This window comes from Pristiophorus japonicus, unplaced genomic scaffold, assembly GCF_044704955.1.
Source record: "Pristiophorus japonicus isolate sPriJap1 unplaced genomic scaffold, sPriJap1.hap1 HAP1_SCAFFOLD_495, whole genome shotgun sequence".
Taxonomy (NCBI): domain Eukaryota; kingdom Metazoa; phylum Chordata; class Chondrichthyes; family Pristiophoridae; genus Pristiophorus; species Pristiophorus japonicus.
This window is the reverse complement of record NW_027254401.1, coordinates 82,874-101,368: the sequence shown is the minus strand read 5'-3', so window position 1 is coordinate 101,368 and position 18,495 is coordinate 82,874. Positions and strand designations below refer to the sequence as shown.

At 45.8% G+C, this 18,495-nt stretch overlaps 1 pseudogene; it reads right to left on the bottom strand.

Moving 5' to 3' along the window:
* LOC139253658 (zinc finger protein 229-like) overlaps positions 1–18,495 on the bottom strand; it is an 81,076-nt pseudogene that overhangs the window by 50,655 nt on the left and 11,926 nt on the right.

Sequence of the window (18,495 nt, the reverse complement as noted above, 5' to 3'; positions counted from 1 at the left end):
CTAATGTAACACCAATTTTAAAAATAGGAGGGAGAGAGAAAACAGGGAATTATAGACCGGTTAGCCTGACATCAGTGGTGGGGAAAATGTTGGAATCAATTATTAAAGATGAAATAGCAGCTCATTTGGAAAGCAGTGACAGGATCGGTCCAAGTCAGCATGGATTTATGAAAGGGAAATCATGCTTGACAAATCTTCTAGAATTTTTTGAGGATGTAACTAGCAGAGTGGACAAAGGAGAAACATAGAAACATAGAAAATAGGTGCAGGAGTAGGCCATTCGAGCCTGCACCGCCATTCAATGAGTTCATGGCTGAACATGCAACTTCAGTACCCCATTCCTGCTTTCTCGCCATACCCCTTGATCCCCCTAGTAGTAAGGACTACATCTAACTCCCTTTTGAATATATTTAGTGAATTGGCGTCAACAACTTTCTGTGGTAGAGGATTCCACAGGTTCACCACTCTCTGGGTGAAGAAGTTTCTCCTCATCTCGATCCTAAATGGCTTACCCCTTATCCTTAGACTGTGACCCCTGGTTCTGGACTTCACCAATATTGGGAACATTCTTCCTGCATCTAACCTGTCTAAACCCGTCAGAATATTAAATGTTTCTATGAGATCCCCTCTCATTTTTCTGAACTCCAGTGAATACAAGCCCAGTTGATCCAGTCTTTCTTGATATGTCAGTCCCGCCATCCCGGGAATCAGTCTGGTGAACCTTCGCTGCACTCCCTCAATAGCAAGAATGTCCTTCCTCAAGTTAGAAGACCAAAATTGTACACAATACTCCAGATGTGGCCTCACCAAGGCCCTGTACAACTGTAGTAACACCTCCATGCCCCTGTACTCAAATCCCCTTGCTATGAAGGCCAACATGCCATTTGCTTTCTTAACCACCTGCTGTACCTGCATGCCAACCTTCAATGACTGATGTACCATGACACCCAGGTCTCGTTGCACCTCCCCTTTTCCTAATCTGTCACCATTCAGATAATAGTCTGTCTCTCTGTTTTTACCACCAAAGTGGATAACCTCACATTTATCCACATTATACTTCATCTGCCATGCATTTTCCCACTCACCTAACCTGTCCAAGTCACTCTGCAGCCTCATAGCATTCTCCTCGCAGCTCACACTGCCACCAGTTACCAATTCCCTTCATGTACAGACGCTCCCTGACCAGTCACCATTTCTCCCTCATTTCCACATGCTCCCTGACTAGTCACCATTTCCACACGCTCACTGACCAGTCACCATTTCCACACGCTCCCTGACCAGTCACCATTTCTCCCTCATTTCCACACACTCCCTGACCAGTCACCATTTCTCCTTAATTTACAGACACTCCCTGACTTATCACCAATTCCCTTGAGCACATCGATCTAGGCTGACATTCCAGTGCAGTGATGAGGGAATGATGCTCTGTTGGAGGTGCCATATTTCGGATGGGACGTAAAACTGAGGCCCCGTCTGCTCTCTCAGGTGGTCATAAAAGATCCCATGGCACTATTTCGAAGAGGAGCCAGGGACTTCTCCCTGGTGTCCTGGCCAATATTTATCCCTCAATCAACATGACAAAAACAGATTATCTGATCATTATCACACTGCTGTTTGTGGGAGCTTGCTGTACTCAAGTTGGCTGCCTGCCGCGCTTCCCACACTACAACAGTGACTACACTCCAAAAGTAATTCACTGGCTGTAAAGCGTTTTGAGACTTCTGGTGGTCATGACCAGCACTATATAAATACAAGTCTTTCTTTCTTCTTTCTTTCTTGATTGACAGATGCTCCCTGACCAGTCTCCATTTCTCCTTCATTTACAAACGCTCCCTGACCAGTCACCATTTCTCCTTCATTTACAGATGCTCCCTGACCAGTCTTCATTTCTCCTTCATTTACAGACGCTCCCTGACCAGTCACCATTTCTCCTTAATTTACAGACACTCCCTGACCAGTCACCATTTGGCTGAAATTGTTGACGGTTCTCTCTCCTCAGGTACTGTCCCCCTCTCCCTCAAATCTGCCATCATCACTGCTCTTCTCAAAAAACTAACCCTCAATTTCCGCCCCCCCGCCCGATCCTTGCAAACTACCACCCCATCTCCAACCTCCCCTTGTTTGCAGACGACACTAAAATTAGCTATGTGGTTGATAATGAAGAGGAAAGTCATGGGCTGCAGGAGGCAGAGCAGTGGCAAATTAAATTTAATTCAGAGAAGTCTGAGGTGATGCACTTTGGGTGGGATAATAAGGAAAGGGTATACACATTAAGTGGTAGGCCACTAAATAGTGTAGATGAACAAAGGGACCTTGGAATGCTTGTCTACAGATCCCTGAAAGTAGCAGGCCAGGTGGATAAGGTGGTTAAGAAGGCATACGGAATGTATGCCTTTATTGGTCAAGGCATAGAATATGAGAGCAGAGAGGTTATGCTTAAATTGAATAATACTTTGGTTAGGCCATAGCTGGGGTACTGCGTGCAGTTCTGGTTGCCATATTATAGGAAGGATGTGATTGCACTGGAGAGGGTGCAGAGGAGATTGACTAGGATGCTGCCTGGAATGGAGAATCTTAGTGATGAGGACAGATCGGATAGGCTGGGTTTGTTCTCATTGGAACAGAGGAGGTTGAGAGGAGACCTCATCGAGGTGTACAAAATGTTGAGGGGCCTGCACATAGTGGATAGTAAAGGTCTATTTCCATTGGTGGAGGGTGCTATTCCGAGAGGGCATAGTTTTGAGGTGGTTGGTGGAAGGTTTAGAGGGGATTTGAGAGGAGGCTTCTTTACGCAGAGGGTTGTGGGGATCTGGAACTCACTGCCTGGAAGAGTGGTGGATGCAGAAACCCTCACCACTTTTAAGAGATGGTTGGATGGGCACTTAAAGTGCTGTAACCTGCAGGGTTACGGACCTAGAGCTGGTAATTGGGATTAGATTAGACGACTTTTTGTTGGTCAGCACAGATATAATGGTAAGTACTGCAGGGAATAGAATACGGCCAGGGTGATCTCCTGGACTAGTTTCGATCGCCTGGATGGGTCGGAGAGGAATTTTCCCAGATTTTTTTCTCCCTAAATTGGCCTGGGTTTCTATCTGGTTTTTGCCTCTCCCAGGAGATCACATGGCTCCGGTTGGGGTGGAGTGTCGATGTTTTTAGTATAAGGGGTGTTGCAGTGGTGTGGGGTGGACTGGTTGGGCTGGGTGCTCTTTGCCTTTCCGTCATTGTTCATGGGTTTGTATATAACCTTTAGGGCTGCTGACCGAGGGCCATGTGGCTCTTTGTCGGCCGGCGCGGACACGATGGGCCGAAATGGCCTCCTTCTGCACTGTAAATTTCTATGTTTCTATGTTGCTATGTGTCCTCTCCAAAGTACTTGAACGTGTTGTCACCTCCCAGATCCGTGCCCACCTTTCCCACAATTCCATGTTTGAATCCCTCCAATCGGGTTTCCGCGCCTGCCACAGTACCGAGACGGCTCTCATCAAAGTCACAAACCACGTCCTTTGTGACTGTGACAAAGGCAGACTGGCCCTCCTTGTCCTTCTTGACTTGTCTGCAGCCTTTGACATGGTTGACCACTCGAACCTTCCCCACCACCTCTCCACCATCGTCCAGCTGGGTGGGACTGCACTCGCCTGGTTCCATTCTTATCTATCCAATCGTAGCCAGAGAATCTCCTGCAATGGCTTCTCTTCCCACTGTTGTTATCCCCATTGTTATCTCTGGTGTCCCCCAAGTATCTGTCCTTGGCTCCCTCCTATTTCTCATCTACATGTTGCCCCTTGGCGACATCATCTGAAAACACAGCATCAGTTTCCACATGTACGCTGACGGCACCCAGCTCTACCTCACTACCATTTCTCTCAACCCCTCCACGGTCCCTAAATTGTCAGTCTGCTTGTCCGACATCCAGTTCTGGATGAGCAGAAATTTTCTCCAATTGAATATTGGGAAGATCGAAGCCATTGTTTTCAGTCCCTGCCACAAACTCCGTTCCCGAGCCACTGACTCCATCCCTCTCCCCAACTTCTGTCTATGGCTGAACCACACTGATCGCAACCTTGGTGTCATATTTGACCCTGGAATGAGCTTTCGACCTCATATCCTCAGCATAACGAAGACCCACTATTTCCACCTCCGTAGCTTCACCCACCTCAACCCTTACCTCAGCTCATCCGCTGCTGAAGCCCTCATCCTGACCAGTCACCATTATTCCTTCATTTACAGACACTCCCTGACCAGTCTCCTTCATTTAGAGACATTCCCTGACCTGTCTGGATTTCTCCTTCATTCATTGACACTCCCTCACCAGTTTCTATTTCTCTCTCATTTACAGACGCTCCCTGACTCACTTCCTCCCTGTCCCTGGAGTTTGCCGTGGTGCCGCTTTGTGGGCCTATCTGTTGTGGCTTTAAACAGATGAAACTCTGTGGGTTGGAGCAAACTCTGCAACATTTGGTAGTGAAATGGATTGATTCAGGACAGACAGCAGGGATTATTTCAGGAAATAACAGTGTAGTGAGACAGGAAATGCAGGGGATGTTGTGTAGATGGATTGTCAAAAGGTGTTTGATAAGGTGCCGGACAGGAGGCTTGTTCATCAAAATTAAGGCTCACGGTATTAAAGGGAGTGAGTGGGGCAGCGTGAAGAGGAACTTGGGTTAAGGGCATAAAACAGAGAGTAGTGGTTAATGGATGTTCTTCAGACTGGAGGGATGCAAACAGTGGTATCCCTCGGGGTCGGTGTTGGGACCATTGCTCTTCCCAATATAGAGAAACGATCTGGGCTAGGGTCTAAGAACAGAAGGATATAAGAATTAGGAGCAAGCGACTTGGATAGGTTAGGTGAGTGGGCAAATGCATGGCAGATGAAGTATAATGTGGATAAATGTGAGGTTATCCACTTTGGTGGTAAAAACAGAGAGTCAGACTATTATCTGAATGGTGACAGATTAGGAAAAGGGGAGGTGCAAAGAGACCTGGGTGTCATGGTACATCAGTCATTGAAGGTTGGCATGCAGGTACAGCAGGCGGTTAAGAAAGCAAATGGCATGTTGGCCTTCATAGCGAGGGGATTTGAGTACAGGGGCAGGGAGGTGTTGCTACAATTGTACAGGGCCTTGGTGAGGCCACACCTGGAGTATTGTGTACAGTTTTGGTCTCCTAACCTGAGGAAGGACATTCTTGCTATTGAGGGAGTGCAGCGAAGGTTCACCAGACTGATTCCAGGGATGGCGGGACTGACCTATCAAGAAAGACTGGATCAACTGGGCTTGTATTCACTGGAGTTCAGAAGAATGAGAGGGGACCTCACAGAAAGGTTTAAAATTCTGACGGGGTTAGACAGGTTAGATGCAGGAAGAATGTTCCCAATGTTGGGGAAGTCCAGAACCAGGGGACACAGTCTAAGGATAAGGGGGAAGCCATTTAGGACCGAGATGAGGAGGAATTTCTTCACCCAGAGAGTGGTAAACCTGTGGAATTCTCTACCACAGAAAGTAGTTGAGGCCAATTCACTAAATATATTCAAAAAGGAGTTAGATGAAGTCCTTACTACTAGGGGAATCAAGGGGTATGGTGAGAAAGCAGGAAGGGGGTACTGAAGTTGCATGTTCAGCCATGAACTCATTGAATGGCGGTGCAGGCTAGAAGGGCTGAATTGCCTACTCCTGCACCTATTTTCTATGTTTTTATGTTTCTATGTTTCTATGTGTACGCGATCCGGCCTCTCGAGCCTGCTCCGCCATTCAATAAGATCATAGCTGATCTTCTACCTCAACTCCACTTTCCTGCACTGTCCCCATATCCCTCGATTCCCTTAATATCCAAAAGTCTATTGATCTCTGTCTTGATTATACTCAAAGACTGAGTCTTCATATCCCTTTGGGGTAAAAAATTCCAAAGATTCACCATCCTCTGAGTGAAGAAGTTTCCCCTCAATTCATTCCTAAATGGCTGACCCCTTATTCTGAGTCTGTGAGTCCTGGTTCTGGACTCCTCAGTCAGGGAATACATCCTCCCTGCATCTACCCTGTCAAGCCCTGTAAGAATTTTATATGTTTCAATGAGATCACATCTTATTCTTCTGAACTCTAGAGAATATAGGCCTAGTCTACTCAATCTCTCCTTATTGGACAATCCCCCCATTCAATTCTGAATAGCTGGGGCCCAAGCATCAATCCTTGCAGCACCTCACTAGTAACAGCCTGCCAAGCCGAAAATTACCATTTATTTGTTTTCTGCCCGTTAACCAATCCTAAATCCATGCTTGTATATTACCCCCAATCCCATGAGCCCTAATTGTGTTTAATAACCTCTTGTGTGGCACCTTATCGAATGCTTTCTGAAAATCCAAATACACCATATCCACTGGTTCCCCCTCATCTATTCTATTAGTTACAATCTCAAAAACCTCTAACAGATTTATCAAACATGATTTCCCTTTCATAAATCCATGTCGACTCTGCCCAATCCTATTACTATTTTCTAATTGCTCTGTTACCACATCCTTAATATTAGATTCTAGCATTTTCCCTCCGACTGATGTCAGGCTAACTGGTCTGTAAGTTCCCCATTTTCTCTCTCCCTCCTTTCTTAAATAGCGGGGTTACATTAGCTTCCTTCCAATATGTGGGAACCTTTCTGGAATCTATGGAATTTTGGATGACGACAGCCAATGCATCCATTATCTCAATGGCCACCTCCTTCAAAACCCTAGGATGTAGGCCATCGGGTCAAGATCAAAATCTCCAGATGATGCCAAAAGATGGACCATGGCCAACTGTGAAGGGGCTGTAAGTGACTTCAGTGTCAACACACGGGTTAGTAAATGGGGCAGGTAAATGGCAAATGAAATTTAATGCAGAAAAATGTGATGATAGATTTTGGGAGAAAATGTACATTAAATGGTAAAACTTTAAAAAGAGTAGCAGAGTAGAGAGATTTAGGGTTGTAAAATTCTAGCTAATGTCTTGCCTTATTAATTAGCAGGTTCAAGAGTCCAGTGTCAGGATCTTTAATATCTTACTAAGAAATGCAAGATGAGCAGATTCTCAGTCCACTGACGTACCTTATATTGATCCATCAATCAGAGTAAAGATGCAAGTCCCGCGTGTCCACAGTAACTGACACGTCAGCCCGCTGGATGCCCTGAGCTTGATCTCCGGTGTCTCCAGTCCCGACTGCCCCCTTACATCAGTCTCCCCTCACTTTTATACCCTGCACTGATCCACCTCTGGCACCGGACTCTTCTTTGTTTTCTCTGCTGGGTTTGGGCAGGAAGTGAGGAAAAGACAGCTGGAATTTCTCTAATCTGTGATTTACAAGGTCACTTTCCCTGGTTCCCAGCAGTTACTTTTCTCAGTAATTTTTCTTTATCCCTAAACTTCCCTGCCTGCTGTTCATTACTTTATTTCAGATTGTTTCACAGTTATAGGTATAAACATCACACATTATAATCTAATCTATTCTATTACTCACTCTGGTTTAAGTTTATATTGCAGTTAATAACAGACAAACCCTGTCCTTTCCCCGATCAGATTACAACCAGTTGATTCAGTAAATGGAATGTCTTATCAGTGTTGTCATAGCAACCTGTCGACAGTGAAGGCCTGTTTGAGTTTCTAACTCAGACTAAACCTCTATTTCCCACAATACACATTAATCAGCTATTTGATGTCAACATATTTTAGTCATGATATGTTAATAACTCTAAAACCTACAAGGAGTTCAGATACACAAATCTTTTAAGTTGATAAAGTGGTTAAAAAGCACATGGGATCCTAGGTTTTATAAATAGGGGTGTGGAGTACAAAAGGGTAAACCTGCACAAATCATTGGTTAGGCTGCAGTTCGAATATTGTGTCAGGTTTTGGGGATCTTACACCAGGAAGGATGTCGAGGCCATGGAGAGGGTGCAGAGAGATTCACTGAGATGGTACCAGGGAAGAGAGGCTTTAGTTATCAGGGGAGATTGGAGAAACTGGGGCTCTTTTCATTAGAACAAAGGGGAATTGGAGATCTGAGGGAGCTGTTCAAAGTTGATCAGATAAATGAGGATAAACTATTTCCACCAGTCGGTGAGTCAGTAACTTGAGGGCATCAAATTCAAATCATCATCAAAACGTTCAGATCCAGGGAGGAACTGTCGAGCACACTGTACAACAATGTTCGGGACACTCACTGTCCCTCTGGATCTGTGTCCAGGGGAGGAACTGATGGGTTTCTCATATCTTTTAATTACAGTTAAATGTTGTTCTCATGGAAGTGATAGATGTCAGTGCCGTGGAATGGGGTATTCTGAGCACCAAGTGTCTGCCTGAAGCATTCTGCAGTCAGGTGCAGCACGGGTTAGATACAGAGTAAAGTTCCCTCTACACTGTCCCATCAAACACTCCCAGGGCAGGTACAGCACGGGTTAGATACAGAGTAAAGATCCCTCTACACTGTCCCATCAAACACTCCCAGGGCAGGCACAGCATGGGTTAGATACAGAGTAAAGCTCCCTCTACACTGTCCCATCAAACACTCCCAGGGCAGGTACAGCACGGGTTAGATACAGAGTAAAGATCCCTCTACACTGTCCCATCAAACACTCCCAGGGCAGGTACAGCACGGGTTAGATACACAGTAAAGCTCCCTCTACACTGTCCCATCAAACACTCCCAGGGCAGGTACAGCACAGGTTAGATACACAGTAAAGTTCCCGCTACACTGTCCCCATCAAACACTCCCAGGGAAGTGTCGATGGAACTATATTCTGTATATAAATTAGACTCTAGTCCCTGCCCCAGGAATCCCAGAGGTTGACAAGAGGTTCTCTGACTGATAAAAACTTTTAAGATAAGCTATGATCCTGTTGAATGGCGTAGCAGGCTCGATTGGCCGTATGGCCTACTCCTGCTCCGAATTCCTCTGTTCTTATCAAATATCCTGTTGCCCGGCACTGACCTCCATCACCTCGATGAGCACAAAGATTCACCTAAAGGTAACACAAACCCATCAATTGCTCCCCGACACAGGTACTGAGGGAGAGGGAGTGTCTGGGACACTGACATTTCTCACTCAGTAAGGTATAAATTGATCCTGTACCTCTCCCCATTAATCCTGGGCTCCACACGGGCCGAACCCTGCTCCTGTTTCCCTTCCTGTGACAGCACTGAGCTCAACCCAGCCCATAATGAGCAGGGCTCAGGGAGGTTGGTTGCTGGGCACTGCAGTGATGTCATAAAGCAGGGCCATTCAGCCCAGCTGGTCCTCTCCGTGTCCCTTTAAAGGTGGAGAGCTGGGACATCCTGTCTCAACACACATCCCCCTGTTCATACTGAGAATCCCCGGGGAAGGCCCAAGGCCCAGAGTGGAACACAAGGGGGAAAGAGGAGGAGAGAAGGGGAGGTAAGTCAAGGAGTAGTGACTGAGGGACATCAAGCTAAAGTTTTAGAGCCTATAGACTTCAGGAGGGGAAGACTGAGTTCAGTTGATTTATGATACCAGGGCGAGAACAAGGCACAAGGTACTTTGCATTAATTCCTACTATTTTTCCCTGCTCTCCTCTCCACCCCCGAGGGTGCTGACTCTGGCTGGGTTCAGTTCTACACTCACTGGTTCCCCTCCCTCTCCTCCCCCGAGGGTGCTGACTCTGGCTGGGTTCAGTTCTACACTCACTGGTTCCCCTCCCTCTCCTCCCCTGAAGGTGCTGACTCTGGCTGGGTTCAGTTCTACACTCACTGGTTCCCCTCCCTCTCCTCCCCTGAAGGTGCTGACTCTGGCTGGGTTCAGTTCTACACTCACTGGTTCCCCTCCCTCTCCTCTCCCTGAAGGTGCTGACTCTGGCTGGGTTCAGTTCTACACTCACTGGTTCCCCTCCCTCTCCTCCCCCTGAAGGTGCTGACTCTGGCTGGGTTCAGTTCTACACTCACCAGTTTCTCTCCAATATGTGACCCATGTGCCCAATCTCCATGAGTGAACCTCAACAGTGAGTGTCGACAGGCTATTCCACTGCCCTCCCCTCAGGCCTCACACATGCATTCTCCAGCAGGGTCACAGGACCCTTCTCCCAAAGGCTCAGAGGGTAAAGACACTGACCGATGTGATGGAGTCATATTAACAAGAGGGGCCCAGGTTTAATCCCTTCTGCATATCCTCACCTTCTAATCCCCTGGAAAAGGAGTTTACAAAAGTCATCACTGCAAATAGGAACATAGGAGCATGAGAAGGCCATTCAGCCCCTTGAGCCTGTTCTGCCATTCAATAAGATCAAGGCTGATTTTGTGCTTCAACTTCACTTTCCCGCCCTATCCCCGTATCCTTTAATTCCTTAAGTGTCCATACATCTATCTCAGCCCTGAATATACTCACAGAATGAACATGCACAGCCCTCTGGGGCAGAGAATCCCAAAGATCCACAACCCTCTGAGTGAAGAAGTTTCTTCTTATCTCAGTCCAAAATGTCCGAGCCCTTATTCTGCGACTATGACCCAGAGTTCTAGACTCTCCAGCTGGGGAAACAACCTCTCAGCATTTGTGTGAGGAAGTGCTTCCTGACATCACCCTGAACGGCTGAGCTTTCATTTTCTTAAACGTTCTGTCCCCTTCACCAGAGGAAATCGCTTCTCTCTATCTACCCCATCAACGCCTTTAATCATCTTAAACACCTCAATTAGATCCCCCTTATTTTTCTATATCCTGGGGAATACAAGCCTAGTCTCTGCAATCTGGCTTCATAATTTAAAAAGTAATCACAGCATAGATATTCTGATCAGACAGTTCGAGTTTCTCTGGAACATTCTTTCCTCCGAAGCTGTAGAATTAGTCCCACTCCCCTGCTCTTACCCCATAACCCGGTATTTTTTTCAACTCAAGTACTGATCTCTTTTGAAAGTTACGATTGAATCTGCTTCCACCACCCTTTCAGGCAGTGTGCTCCAGGTCATAACATCTCGCTGCTTCATTTTTCCCTTCATGTACAATCTGGTTCATTTGCCAATCACTTTAAATCTGAGTCTCTGGTTACTGATCCTCCTGACACTGAAAACTGTGTCTCCTTATTAAGAATGTTGGTGGGTTGTTGGAGTTTACAGAGATAGGGAGGGGTGAGGCCTTGGAGGGATTAGAACAAGAGGATGAGAATGTTAAAGGCTGAAGCCACCAGCCGTCTCCCCCAGTGCAGAATATGACTCACTAACAGGAAGGATGTTACTTTAACTACGACACATGTATAATGGGGGAATTAATAATTAATAATGGGGAACAGGGAAATGACAGAGACATTGAACAAATATTTTGTATCGGTCTTCACGGTAGAAGACACTAAAAACATCCCAATAGTGGATACTTAAGGAAGTGGTCCTAGAAATAGTGGATGCATTGGAGATCATTTTCCAACAGTCTATCGACTCTGGATCAGTTCCTATGGACTGGAAGGTAGCTAATGTAACACCATTTTTTAAGAAAGGAGGGAGAGAGAAAAAGGGGAATTATAGACCGGTTAGGCTGACATCAGTGGTGGGGAAAATGTTGGAATCAATTATTAAAGATGAAATAGCAGCTCATTTGGAAAGCAGTGACAAGATCGGTCCAAGTCAGCATGGATTTATGAAAGGGAAATCATGCTTGACAAATCTTCTAGAATTTTTTGAGGATGTAACTGAGAGAGTGGACAGGGGAGAACCAGTGGTGTATTTGGACTTTCAAAAGGCTTTTGTCAAGGTCCCACACAAGAGATTGTTGTGAAAAATTAAAGCACATGGTATTGGGGGTAATGTATTGACGTGGATAGAGAACTGGTTGGCAGACAGGAAGCAGAGAGTCGGGATAAACGGGACCTTTTCAGAATGGCAGGCAGTGACTAGTGGGGTACCGCAGGGCTCAGTGCTGGGATCCCAGCTATTTACAATACACATCAATGATTTAGATGAAGGAATTTAGTGCAATATCTCCAAGTTTGCAGATTACACTAAGCTGGGTGGCGGTGTGAGCTACGAGGAGGATGCCAAGAGGCTGCAGGATGACTTGGACAGGTTAGGTGAATGGGCAAATGCATGGCAGATGCAGTATAATGTGGATGAATGTGAGGTTATCCACTTTGATGGCAAAAACACGAAGGCAGAATATTATCTGAATGGCGAGAGATTAGGAAAAGGGGAGGTGCAACGAGACCTGGGTGTCATGGTACATCAGTCATTGAAAGTTGGCATGCAGGTACAGCAGGTGGTGAAGAAGGCAAATGGCATGTTAGCCTTCATAGCTAGGGGATTTGAGTATAGGAGCAGGAAGGTCTGACTGCAGTTGTACAGGGCCTTGGTGAGGCCTCACCTGGAATATTGTGTTCAGTTTTGGTCTCCTAATCTGAGGAAGGACGTTCTTGCTATTGAGGGAGTGCAACGAAGGTTCACCAGACTGATTCCTGGGATTGCAAGACTGAAATATGAGGAGACACTGGATCGACTGGGCCTGTATTCACTGGAGTTTATAGAATGAGAGGGGATCTCATAGAAACTTATAAAATACTGACGGGCTGGACAGGTTAGATGCAGGAAGAATGTTCCCGATGTTGGGGAAGTCCAGAACTAGGAAGACACAGTCTAAGGATAAGGGGTAAGCCATTTAGGACTGAGATGAGGAGAAACTTCTTCACTCAGAGAGTTGTGAACCTGTGGAATTCTCTACCGCAGAGAGTTATTGATGCCAGTTCATTGGATATATTCAAGAGGGAGTTAGATATGGCCCTTATGGCTAAAGGGATCACGGGGTATGGAGAGAAAGCAGGAAAGGGGTACTGAGGTGATGATCAGCCCTGATCTTATTGAATGATGGTGCAGGCTCGAAGGGCCGAATGGCCTACTCCCGCACCTATGTTCTATGTTTCTATAATCAAGGGGCTATAGGTAGGGAGGAACTTAATACTATCACTAAAGAAGTAGTACTCGGTAAAATAATGGGACTAAAGATGGACAAGTCCCCTGGACCTGATGGCTTACATCCTAGGGTCTTAAAAGAAGTGGCTGCAGAGATAGTGGATGCATTGGTTGTAATCTACTAAAATTCCCTGAATTCTGGGGAAGTCCCAGCGGACTGGAAAACGGCAAATGTAACGCCCCTATTTAAAAAAGGCAGACAGAAAGCAGGAAACTATAGACCAGTTCGCCTAACATCTGTCGTTGGGAAAATGCTGGAATCCATTATTAAGGAAGCAGTAGCAGGATGTTTGGAAAAGCATAATTCAGTCAGCGTGGTATTATGAAAGGGAAATCATGTTTGACAAATTTGCTGGAGTTCTTTGAGGGTGTAATGAGCAGAGTGGATAAGAGGGAACCAGTGGATGTGGTGTATTTCAATTTCCAGAAGGCATTCGTTAAGGTGCTACATAAAAGGTTACTGCACACGATAAAAGTTCACAGGTCATTTTCCGGTTGGCAAAGAGTGACTATTGGGTGCTGCAGGGATTGGTGCTGAGGTCTCAACTATTTACAATCCCTATCAATGACTTGGATGGAGGGACCGAGTGTAATGTAGCTGAGTTTACTGATGATACAAAGATGGGTGGGAAAGCAAATTGTGAGGAGGACACAAAAAATCTGCAAAGGGACATAGAGAGGCTAAGTGAGTGGGAAAAAATTTGGCAGATGGAGTATAATATGGGAAAATGTGAGGTTATCCACTTTGGCAGAAAAAATAGAAAAGCAAATTATAATTTAAATTAAGAAAAACTGCAACGTGTTGCAGTACAGAGGGACCTGGGTGTCCTTGTGCATGAAACAAAAAAAGTTAGTATTCAGCTACAGCAAGTGATCAGGAAGGCAAATGGAATGTTGGCCTTTATTGCAAGGGGGAGAGAGTATAAAAGCAGAGAAGTGCTGCTGCAACTGTACAGGGTATTGGTAAGGCCACACCTGGAGTACTGCGTACAGTTTTGGTCTCCGTATTTAAGGAAGGATATACTTGCATTGGAGGCTATTCAGAGAAGGTTCACGAGGATGATTCTGGAGATGAGAGGGTTGACTTATGAAGATAGGTTGCGTAGGTTGGACCTATACACATTGGAGTTCAGAAGAATGAGAGGGGACCTTATCGAAACATATAAGTTAATGAGGGGGCTTGACAAGGAGAATGCAGAGAGGATATTTCCACTCATAGGGGAAACTACAACTCAGGGACATAGTCTCAGAATATGGGGCTGCCCATTTAAAACTGAGATGAGGAGGAATTTCTACTCTCAGAGGGTTGTAAATCTATGGAATTCTCTGCCCCAGAGAGCTGTGGAGGCTGGGTCATTGAATATATTTAAGGCGGAGATAGACAGACTTTTGAGCGGTAAGGGAGTAAAGGGTTATGGGAGCGGGCAGGGAAGTGGAACTGAGTCCATGATCGGATCAGTCATGATCTTATTAAATGGCAGAGCAGGCTCGAGGGGCCAAATGACCTACTCCTGCTCCTATTTCTTATGTTCTTAGGTAATCAATCTCTGTCCGTTTCAAACAGTGACATGGAAAGAGGAAATTGAATGACCTTTAAATGCTCCACTTGACACTGAAATGTCTGAAACTCATAATAGGAACTCTAGGGAAACAAAATACTGACAAATGGTAAACTGTTTGGTTGACAAAAGAAATCTCATATAACTTTTAAAAGATCAATTGTTTAACAGCGGTTCCCACTGACTCACCTGACTGACCGACTCAGGATCCATCCCCCAAGCCCCGCGATTGGTTGCAGAACATGCTGCTCCCTGGGCCCGCCCACCTCTGAGCTCTCTTCCTGTTGGTTTCCAGGGCAATCAATCACCACTCAGCAACATTATGCTGCCAGATGAAGTTGAGGGGCTCAGAGGAAGAAATAAAATGAGGCCGTGAATCTGAGTTAAGAAATAAAATTAGAGAAGCATGATTAAATTTATAAACAAAACTACTTAAAATTAATTCAACTGAATTGTTGCAATTAATATATTCCTTTTGGGCCAAGTGGGAAACAAGTGATGTGTGGGTTGTGCAGAGTGTCTGTGCCCGGTTACACAGCATGTCCCTGGCTCTCCGCTCCAAGTGCACATGTTTCAGCTCACATCCAACTGACTGGATAAACCTCGCCCGTCTAAACCCCATCGCACAAATATCAGCATTTGATGTTTAGTTATGCTAAACCTTTATAAACACTGGTTAGGCCTCAGCTGGCGCATTATGTTCAATTGTGGGCACCATACTTTCGGAAGGATGTCTACACCTTAGAGAGGGTGCAGAAGAGATTTACTAGAATGGTACCAAGGATGAAGGGCCTCAGTTATGTGGAGATACTGGAGAAGCTGCGGTTATTCTCCTTGGAGCAGAAACATAGAAAACATAGAAACATAGAAAATAGGTGCAGGAGTAGGCCATTCGGCCCTTCGAGCCTGCACCACCATTCAATGAGTTCATGGCTGAACATGCAACTTCAGTACCCCATTCCTGCTTTCTCGCCATACCCCTTGATCCCCCTAGTAGTAAGGACTACATCTAACTCCTTTTTGAATATATTTAGTGAATTGGCCTCAACAACTTTCTGTGGTAGAGAATTCCACAGGTTCACCACTCTCTGGGTGAAGGAGTTTCTCCTCATCTCGGTCCTAAATGGCTTACCCCTTAGCCTTAGAAAAGTTTAAGAGAAGATTTCATCGAGGTGTTCAAAATCATGAACAGTTTTAATAGACTAAATAAAGAGAAACACTTTCCAGAGGCAGAAGGGTTGGTAACCTGAGGAGACAGAATAAGGTGATTGACAAAAGAAGCAGAGGCGACATGAGGAAAAACATTTTATGAGCGAGTTGTTGCAATCTGGAATGCACTGCATGAAATGATGGTGGAAGCAGATTCAATAGTACCTTTCAAAAGTGAATTGGATAAATACTGAAGGGAAGATATTGGGAAAGATCAGGAGGGTGGAACTAACTGGATAGCTCTACCATCGAGGTAACAAGGAGGGTCGATGAGGGTTGTGCATGTTATGTAGTCGATATGGATTTTAGCAAAGCTTCTGATAAGGTCCCACATGCTAGACAAAGGTAAAAGCCCATGGGATCCAAGGCAAAGTGGCAAATTGGATCCAAAATTGGCTCAGAGTCAGGAAGCAAAGAGTAATGGTCGATGGGTGTTTTTGTGACTAGAAGGCTGTATACAGTGGCGTTCCGCAGTGCTCAGTACTAGGTCCCTTGCTTTTTGTGGTATAGATCAATGATTTGAACTTGAATGTAGGGGGTATGACAAAGAAGTTTGCAGATGATACAAAAATTGGCCGTGTGGTTGAAAATGAAGAAAAAAGCTGTAGACGGCAGGAAGATATCAATGGACTGGTCAGGTGGGCAGAACGTGGCAAATGGAATTCAATCCAGAGAAGTGTGAGGCAATGCATTTGGGAAGGGCTAACAAGACAATGCAATATACAATAAATGGTAGGACATTGAGAAGTGTAGAGGAACAGAGGGACCTTGGAATGCATGTCTACAGATCCCTGAAAATAACAGGCCAGGTAGATAAAGTGGTTCAGAAGGCATTTGGGATACTTGCCTTTGTTAGCCAAGGCATAGACTACAAGAGCAGGGTTATGCTTCAACTGTACAAAACACTAGTTAGGCCACAGCTAGAGTACTGCGTGCAGTTCTGGCCACAACATTACAGGAAAGATGTGATTGCACTGGAGAGGGTACAGAGGAGATTCACGAGGATGTTGCCTGGACTGGAGAATTTTGGCGATGAGGAAAGATTGGATAGGCCAGGTTTGTTTTCTTTGAATTGGAGAAGGCTGAAGGGAGACCAAATTGAGGAGTATAAATTATGGGGGGGCCTAGATAGAGTGGAAAGGAAGGACCTAATTCCCTTAATAGAGGGGTCAATAACTGGGGGGCATAGATTTAAAATAATTGGTCGAAGGTTTAGAGGGGATTTGATGAGAAATGTTTTCACCCAGAGGGTGGTGGGGGTCTGGAACTCACTGCCTGAAAGGGTGGTAGAGGCAGAACCCCTCACCACTTGAATGTTCACCTGAAGTGCTGTACCCGGAAGGCTACGGCCCAAGAGCTGGAAAGTGGGAATCGGCCGGATAGCTCTGTGTCGGCCGGCAGGGACACGATGGACCGAATGGCCTCCTTCTGTGCTGTCAATGGCTCTGATTCTATGATGTCACAGGTCTCACCAGCAACCGCGCTGCATGATGGGTGATTGACAGCCGAGTCCACGCATGCGCAGGCAGAACCGCGTCCGGCACAGTGGCCCCTCTCGGTCGCTATCGGTAATAACCGCGCAGGCCCAGAGAACAGCAACTGCCCCTCCCCCACACTCGGTGCTCCGCCTACGCGCTCTGATCCTGTGGTGCGGAGTCGGCACAGGTCCTTCCGGAGAAGATTGACGGGAGCTTCCAACCAATGGAGTGAGTGGGGCAGGAGAAGCTTCCGACCAATGGGGAGCAAGGGACGGTGCTGGAGGAGCTTCCGACCAATACAAAGCGAGCGGGGCGGGGCTGGAGGAGCGAGCTGGCGGCGGGTCCTCCAACCAATCGGGGAGCCCGAGGGGAGGGACTTTGCGCTGTCCATTGTTTAGGGCCTGGGACCAGGGGAGCGGTGGGCCTTTATTGCCCTTATTGGAGACAACCCACTGGCTCAGATTTTAACGTAGACTTTTTAAATTCATGAATAAAAGCAGACAAACCCCTGCTTCTGTGGAATTTAATATTTGAGACTAAAAATAGTATTTTTTTCACTCTCCGGAATTTATTGTTACTTTCAGACAACAAATGTATTTATACAGTGTTTTTAACGTAGTAAAACGACCCAACGTGTTTCATCAGAGCATTATAAACAACATTTGACACCGGGTACAAACCAAGCATAAGGAGGAAAGATGGGAGTGGATATATGGGAGTGGTGCCAGAGAACTGGAGGATTGGAAATATTACACCCCTGTTTAAAAAAGGGGAGAGGGCTAAACCTGATAACTACAGGCCAATCACTAACGTCAATGGTGGGTGAGTGACTAGAGACCATTGTCAAGGACAAAATGAATTCTCACTTGGAGAAGCATGGGTTAATAAGGGGCCCCCATTCTGGATTTGTTAAAGTCTGACTAATCTGATTGAGTTTTTTGATGAAGTAACAGAGGGTTAACAAAGGTGGTGCAGATGTTGTTGTGTATATGGACTTTCAAAAGGCATTTGATAAAGTACCACATAAGTGAGGTAATCGGAAAATAGAAGCACAGGGAATTAAAGGGATGATGGTAAATTGAGTATATCATTGGTTAAGGGATAGGAGGCAGAGAGTAGTGCTGAATGGATGTGTTTCTGACTGGAGGGAAATATGCAGTGGGGTTCCCCAGGGATTGGTATTAGCACTATTGCTTTCCTTGTTATATATAAATGACCTAGACTTGTGTATGGGTGTACAATTTCAAAGTTTACGGATGATGCAAAATTTGGCAACATTGTAAATCGTGAGCATGATAGTAGCAGGCGTCAGGAGGACATAGAGAGACCGGT